The sequence below is a fragment of the Rattus norvegicus genome, chromosome 1, assembly GCF_036323735.1.
Source record: "Rattus norvegicus strain BN/NHsdMcwi chromosome 1, GRCr8, whole genome shotgun sequence".
Taxonomy (NCBI): domain Eukaryota; kingdom Metazoa; phylum Chordata; class Mammalia; order Rodentia; family Muridae; genus Rattus; species Rattus norvegicus.
Genome location: NC_086019.1, coordinates 77,990,140 through 77,998,685, shown reverse-complemented (window position 1 = coordinate 77,998,685; position 8,546 = coordinate 77,990,140). Strand labels below are relative to the sequence as shown.

General features: G+C 46.4%; 1 pseudogene; it reads left to right on the top strand.

Moving 5' to 3' along the window:
* The first annotated feature begins 6,225 nt into the window (after window positions 1-6,225).
* Window positions 6,226-6,841, top strand: Atp6v0c-ps2 (ATPase H+ transporting V0 subunit C, pseudogene 2; annotated as a pseudogene).
* Window positions 6,842-8,546: the final 1,705 nt, after the last annotated feature.

Here is an 8,546-nt window from a genome sequence, read left to right as displayed (position 1 = left end):
ATCTAGTTCCCAAGGCAGGTTTCCATGCTAGAAACACATATCCCAACTCCGTGGCAGCCCAGCCCAGCCGCCACACGCTCTCTTACACTTAAATCTGCACATGAAAGAACACACAACACAATAACCTCTGATTCAATTGATAAGATATAATTGCCCACCTAAACATACAAAGTCCTGTACACATCCATCCCTTAAGAAGATTTATAACAACCTGTGTAAGATTACACAGAGTGGAATCTTTTTTTTCTTTTTTTCAGAGCTGGGGACCGAACCCAGGGCCTTGCGCTTGCTAGGCGAGCGCTCTACCACTGAGCTAAATCCCTAACCCTCACAGAGTGGAATCTTAACGTCAGCCTCCATGTTCTCCGGCAGCTACTCTTTCTCTTCTCCCTTTCCGTTCCAGTCTTCCTACTTGTCCAATGACAGGCCTCATTCTATCCTGTACCGGCCCTCACCTGTACGATATCTTACACTTTCTTTTTCCTTTCCTTTTCTCTTCCTCCTTCTTCTCACCAACCCCTACTTCTACCCCCACCCCTGCCCAGGGTTTTACTATGTCGATCTGGGGGGTCCTGGAACTCCCTCACTCTGTAGACCAGGCGAACTCCTAACTCACAAAGATCTGCCTGCATCTAATTTCAGAGTGCTTGGATTAAAGGTGTGCACCACCATGCCTGGCTTGTTTTCTCTCTCTCTCTCTCTCTCTCTCTCTCTCTCTCTCTCTCTCTCTCTCTCAAGATTTTATATATAAAATCTTGGGTGTATGTCTGCCTGTATATCAGATGATTCAGTGCTGAAGTGACCAGAAGAAGATGTCTGATCCCCTGGAACTACAGTTACAGGCTGATGTGAGCCTCCAAATGGGTGTCAGGAATTGAACCATGTCCTCTGGAAGAGCAGCCAGTGCCCTTAACTACTAGATCATGTCCAGACCGTGCCAAACTTAGGTGATCAGGCTTGGCAGTAAGCATCTTTGTTCATGGAAACATCTTGATGGCCCCCCTAGCCCTTGTGGGAATCTTATGTTGTTGTTTAATTGGCTTATCAATGTGAAAATTATGACATTTCGTGCTCACTGAGTTTAGGTTGATCTGTAAATCCTCTTGTTCCCTCCTTCCAATCCTCCCCACTGTGCTCTTTCACCCACAGTCTTCCCCTCACAGGTGTTCTATTATCCTCCCCACACCCTTCCTTACAGCATCTTCTCCTCTTGGGGTCCCTCTCTAGTTTCCTGGCCTCTGCCCACACTCTCTCCCACGCAATACACATGCATAAAAATGAAAGCCAGAATCCACATTTGAGAAAGAACATGCAGTGTTTGATTTTCCAAGCTAGAGTTAGGTTATTTAATATATTTTCCAGTTCCATCTATTTTCCTGTCTTTAAAAAAAAAAAGATTTGTTTTTATCTTATTTATGTCTTACATGACCATGTCTCACTGTGTGTGTTTGCCCGTGGAGGCCTGAATGAGCTTTGGACCCCCTGAAGCTGGAGTCACAGGTGGTGTTTGTGAGCCCCCAACAGTGGTGCTTGAACTTCCTCACTGTGAAAGAGCAGTAACTTCTCTTAATGCTAAACCATCTCTCTAGCTGCTGCTCCCCTCTTTGAAAAAAATAATAGTTTGATTTGTGTGTCTGTGCCTGTTGTGTGTCTCTCCTTTCTTCCACCCTTTCAACCCCCTAACACTAGACAAGAGAGAAAACAGGATAGAGAGATCTCTGAATAAGGGAAGGGCCAGAAATGGGGGCGACATCTTTAATTACACTATTTCCTGCTGATTGGGGACATCAAGTTCCTTGAGGCAAGTTTGATCTTTGCTGTGAGGATATCTATTTTTTTTTCTTCTTGTTGTTTCTTCTTCACACACGATTACTTAAGAGACAGTGACCAATAACAACTGACAACCAACAACCAACAACCAATAACCAACAACCAACAACCAACCACCAACAACCACCAACAACCAAACTCCCAAACAACCCACACTGCCTCAAACAACAAACAACAACCAACCACCAACAACCAACCACCAACAACCAACCACCAACAACCACCAACAACCAAACTCCCAAACAACCCACACTGCCTCAAACAACAACCAACAACCAACCACCAACAACCAACCACCAACAACCACCAACAACCAAACTCCCAAACAACCCACACTGCCTCAAACAACAACCAATAACCAACCACCAACAACCAACCAACAACAACCAACAACAACCAAACTCCCAAACAACCCACACTGCCTCAAACAACAACCAACAACCAACCACCAACAACCAACCAACAACCAACAACAACCAAACTCCCAAACAACCCACACTGCCTCTCGGTGGCCTAGCATTTGTATACCCTCTGAAAAATCTGCAGAATTCCATACGTCATCACAGCAACTACCAGCAGGGGGCAAAACCGTGCCTTAGCTAGAAGAGAAGGCAAATCACAGTCAGCTGCTAAGTGCAGTCCAAAACACCCCATCTCCGCACACAGGATTGAAACAAAAGCACGTTCTTGTAATATTTGTGTGTTCTTAAAAGAAATAAAAATTTCAACATTCTTACTACAGTGTGTTCTTTCTTCCTTTCTTAACAGGGCCTCATGTATCCTAGGTTGGCTCGCTTCAAACTCACTATGTAGCTGATTCTGTCCTTGAGCTCTGGGTCTTCCTGGCTCCTTCCCTTGGGTGTTAGAATTTTAGATACATAACACACCAGGCTCAGAGGCTCCTCCCTTCCCTGGGAATTCCAGTTAACAGGCAGGAGGATTACAAGTTCGAAGCCAGCCTGGGAGACTTATTTAAAAACAGGAGCAGAGAGTGTAGCTCAGTGGGTAGAGTGCTTGCCTAGAATGCACAAAGTCCTGTGTTCTGGCTACTTTTCTGTTGTTATGATAAAAATGCCACAACCAAGACAATTTATAAAAGGAAGGGTTGTTTTGACTTCCGGTCCCAGTGGGACAATAGTCCATGGTGGCAGAGCAGAGGCAGCATGCAGCAGACACGGTGGCTGGAGCAGAAGCTGAGAGCTACATTCTTTACTGTAAGCATGAGGGAAGAGAGAGCAAACTAGAAATTCGAGTCTTTAAACTCTCTAAGCTCTCCTCTAGTGAATACACTTCTGGCAGTAAGGCCACACCTCTCAAACCTCCCAAACAGCGCCATCAGCTGGAGACTAAGTGTTCAAATGTCCAACACCATGGGGGACAGCTCGTTTAAACCACCACACACTGGGCTGGACTCCACAGCACTGACTAACACCCAGCGTGATGGTCCACACCTCTAATCCCAGCCTCTGCAGGTAAACGAGGAAGGATCAGGAGTTCAAAAGCTTCCTCCAGACAGCCTTGCCTTTGAAGAAAGGTGGAGGAGTGGACTAGGTTGAGCAGGCACTGCTCTTGCAGAAGACCCGAATTAAGTTCCCCAAACCCACATGATGGCTCGTAACCATCCATAACTTGGCTTTGGGGGGTTTTGATGCCTCTTCTAGTCTTTTCAGTGGTCCACATATACTAATGAGTGCACATGCATATTCACATATAAATATTTTTACTAATAGATGAAGAGGGGCTGTAGAGATGTTTCATCAGGTACAGATATTTGCTGCCAAGGCTGATGACCTGAGTTCAATCCCCAGGGAACATGTGGTAGGACAGAATCAAAACCCTCAGATCATTCTCTTATTTCCTCATACATACTGTGGCATGCTTATAGTGTGTGTGCGTGTGCACACACACACACACACACACACACACACACACACACAGCAATAAATGTAATTGTAAAAGTCCTTTGAGCCAAGTGGTAGTAGCTCATGCCTTTAAAGAAGTTAGAGGCAGGGGAATCTCTGAGTTCAAGGCCAGCCTGGTCTACAGAGTGAGTTCCAGGACTGCTAAGATTACACAGAGAGACCTTGTCTAGAAAAAACAAAACGAAACAAAACAAAAAACCTGCCTTAGTTAAGGTTTTACTGCTGTGGACAGACACCATGACCAAGGCAACTCTTACAAAGGACATTTAATTGGAGCTGGCTTATAGGTTCAGAGGCTCAGTCCATTTTCATCAAGGCAGGAACATGGCAGCTTCTAGGTAGGCATGGTGTAGGAGGAGCTGGGAGTCTTACATCTTCATTTGAAAACTGCTAAGAGAATACTGGCTTCCAGGCAGCTAGGACTATGACATTAAAACCCACCCCACAGTGACACACCTACCCCAATAGGGTCACACCTCTTTTTTTTTTTTTTTTTTTTTTGGTTCTTTTTTTCCGGAGCTGGGGACCGAACCCAGGGCCTTGCGCTTCCTAGGTAAGCGCTCTACCACTGAGCTAAATCCCCAGCCCCGGGTCACACCTCTTAATAGTGTCATTCCCTGGCCCAAGCATATACAAACCATCACAAAGCCCAATTTAATAAATAGCCCTTTGAACCATTACAGAAGGAACTCTGTTGGCACAATGCTGGCCTAGCATTCATGAAGGCTGATGTTCTATATTTATCACCACAAAAACCAGATGCAATGGTATATACTGTAATCCCAGTGCTTGGGCAGTGGAGGCAGGAGGATCAGGAGTTTGAGATCATCCTCAGTTATATATTGAGTTTGAGGCCAGTCTGGAATACATTAGACCCTGTCTCCAATCAACAACAAAATCCCTTTAAACAATGTAACTTCAAAAGCCACCAGAATCATGAGACTCAGTCACATAAAACAGAAGGAGAGAGAGAGAGAGAGAGAGAGAGAGAGAGAGAGAGAGAGAGAGAGAGAGAGAGAGAGAGAATAAGGAAGGAAGGAAGTCAGACAGGCAGGCTAGGCACTCACGCTGGGTTCTCTTTTTTTTTTTTTTTTTTTGGTTCTTTTTTTCGGAGCTGGGGACCGAACCCAGGGCCTTGCGCTTCCTAGGTAAACGCTCTACCACTGAGCTAAATCCCCAGCCCCTACGCTGGGTTCTCTTGAGAAGCCCACACCTATACGTGGATGAAGACTGTCCTTTTCCAAAACTTCCCTTTCTAGTCGCATCCATGCTTAAACATCTCTTCCCAATAAACTCTGACTTTATTTTGTACTGACTTCTCCTGAAACTCTTTTCTGTTGCAGTGGCAAGAATCCCAGCTTAGCCAAGTGCAATCTCAGAGAAGAACTAAGGCTGTAGCAGGAGACAGAATGGTGCTGAGTCCCCACATCCTCTGACACTGAAGCCCTGGGTACACATCAGAAGACACAGGGTCCTAACTAGCACCCCAACTTCTGGTTATGCAGGTCTAGTGTTAGGCCTGAGAAATCATGTTCCTAACAAGTCCTAGGTGAAGCTGAGTTGCTGCTGCTGCTGCTGGCCTAGGTCTGTCTGTCTGTCTGTCTGTCTAACAGGATTTCATATAGTTCGGGCTGCCCTGGAACTCTATATATAGTCTTGAACTCCTGACCCTCTTGGCTGGCACTGAGACCTCGTGCACGCATGCACACACACACACACACACACACACACACACACATTTTTGAGACCCACCCCATCAGACAATGTCCTGAAACTTTTCTGCAAGTTTGAAATGTTTTATAATAAGATGACAACATTTTTTAGCAGGGATACGGGGTAATCCCCAGGGAAGCAGGGCCTGAGGGGGGACCTGGGGATAGGATGAGGCATTGTGGGGGAAAATGCTGAGGATAGCCACTTCTGACCTAGATATTTTTAGGCTGAGGCAGAGCCCAGGGGAAAGCGCTTTTTGCTACCTGTGCCTAAAGGCTTCTATGTGGGAGGCTTGGGACCCTGGGGAGCAAAGACAGAGCCCAGCATGGGGTGGATATGCTTATGCTTATAATTCTAGGCCATAGAGTGCTTTAAAAAATTAGTTGTTATTATTGTGTACGGTTGGGCACAAGTGCCCAACCATATGCGTGTGTGGAGATCAGAGGACAACTTTGTGAAGTTATTGGTCTCCTGGCCATCTTCTTATGGGTCATGGGGATTGAACTCAGGTCATCAGGGTTTGTGGTAGCCGCGTTTATCTGCTTAGCCTTCTAGTGCTCCCCCTTTGACTATTTTTAACTTTTTATGTAGCATGCTCAGGACCCTAGGTTCCCTGGTGGCATATGCCTGTAATCCCAGAACTCGGGAATCAGGAGCAGAAGCAGAAGAATCAAGAGTTCAAGGTTGGTCGCCTTCCCTTCAAGAATCTTCACTCACCCGTGCTTGTTCTCCTGTCACGCCGCTACCCGCTGAGCTTGCACCCTCCCCGCTTGCAGACATGGCTGACATCAAGAACAACCCCAATATTCTTCATTTTTCAGTGTTATGGGTGACTTGACTGCCATGGTCTTCAGCGCTATGGGAGCTGCCTATGGCACAGCGAAGAGTGGCACTGGCATCGCAGCCATGTCGGTCATGAGGCCAGAGCTGGTCATGAAGTCCAGCGGTTATGGCTGGGATCATCGCCATCTACAGCCTGGCGGTGGCAGAACTTATCACTGACTCCCTGACTGATGGCATCACTGTCTACAAGAGATTTCTTCAACTGGTTGCTAGCCTGAGTGTGGGGCTGGGTGGCCTGGCTGCTGGCTTTGCCATTGGCATTGTCGGAGATGCTGGTGTTCAGGGCACTGCCCAACAGCCTCGACTGTTGGTGACCATGATCCTGATGCTCATCTTTGTGGAGGTGCTTGGCCTCTACGGTTTCACTGTGGCCCTAATCCTCTCCACAAAGTAGTCTTTGTCTACCACCAGTCACAGGATAGGATGTAAAGATCACTCCTCCTCATTCCAAAGGAACAGCCTGACACACGCAAACCTGCCCCCTCAGTACTTGGTCTTGTAAATGTGCAGTGTCCTAGTGCCTATTGTCTGTTGTCCCGCCTTGCCGCTACTGACCCATGCTGTGGATGAGTTCACTCATCTCCCACTCAGGCCCCTGACCAGTGACTTTGTCAGTCTCTGGTCACCCCACCCAGCACCCTATTGTGTATAAGAATGAATTAGAGTTGTCATTTTTCTGTTTACTGGATGTTTATTTATAAAAGATTTGACCTATTCCTGTGTCCATGGACACTATGCAGTGTCTCCACTCTACCGCAATCATTTGTAGACTGTTGCCTTGTGGGGTTTCTGGTGCTGAGACTCCTTAGATGGAGCCACCCTCCCCACAGCCCTGAACAGCCAGGGTGGAGGGTACAGTGCTCCTCAGAGCTGGCTCCCAGCTGTGTCCAATAAAAGTTCTCAGATGTGAACAAAAAAAAGAGAATTCAAGATTATCCTCAAATACATAGTGAATCAGAGGTCACCTTGGGGTACATGAGACCCTGTTTCAAACAAAACAAAACAAAACAAAACAAAATAGAACAATCCTCTTGATAAAAATGTACTTTATGGGCTGGAGAGATGGCTCAGTGGTTAAGAGCACTGGCTGCTCTTCCAGAGGTCCTGAGTTCAAATCCCAGCCACCACATCACAACCATCGGTAATGGGATCTGATGCCCTCTTCTGGTGTGTCTGAAGACAGCTACAGTGTACTTATACATATACATTTATATATACATATATATATATATAAATCTTTTTTTTAAATGTACTTTATGCCTCAATAACTCTCTCGCTGCTATGTAGTGACAGACTTTGGCTGCTTAGATTTCCTGACGTGTAACCGAGAGAGCACTTCTTCTTTTCCATCTCTTCTCAGTGGCTGCTCCGATCTCCACTATAGCTCTCAAGTGCCTGAGTCTATTTTATTTATTCTTTTAATCATCGAGACTAAGAAACTGCAAAAGGCATCCCATGTCCCCGGGGACAGGATTGAGGGGAACATCCAAAGAGGTTGTTGAGAGTCTCTGGGAGTTAAGAGGTTAGCTCTGGGCTGTCCGGGAAACCGGTTTCCTCTTTGGTGGTATGAGATGATGATAGTGTAGCCGGGGCTGGACATCCTGGGAGAAGCAAAGCTGGGGTATTGGGCTCCCATTTACTCAAACATGGGCCCAAAATTTCCTGAGGACGTCACCTCTTTATAGGAAAGTAGGTCGCGGGGTTGGGGATTTAGCTCAGTGGTAGAGCGCTTGCCTAGCAAGCGCAAGGCCCTGGGTTCGGTCCCCAGCTCCGAAAAAAAAAAAAAAAAAAAAGGAAAGTAGGTCGCTGGTCAAGCCCTTTACTTCTCTGTCCCTCAATCTCCTCATCTAACGTGAGGATTAATTAGCATCCACCTTCCAGGATTGGCGTGGAGCTGAACCGGTTAGCACTCACTGTGAGGGAGTACTAACTGATTATGGGTCCATATTGAATTTGCTTAGTTCTGTGTCTGACTCATGATAAATGTCACATAACTGTACATGCCATCACTATGTCACCACCATCACCACCATCATCACCACCATCACCACCATCATCACCATCATCACCATCACCACCATCACTAGCATCAACATCACCATCACTACCATCATCGCCATCATCACTACTATCTTCACTACCATCACCATCATCACTACTATCATCACCATCACCACCATCATCACCATCATCACCATCACCACCATCACCACCATCATCACCATCATCATCACCACC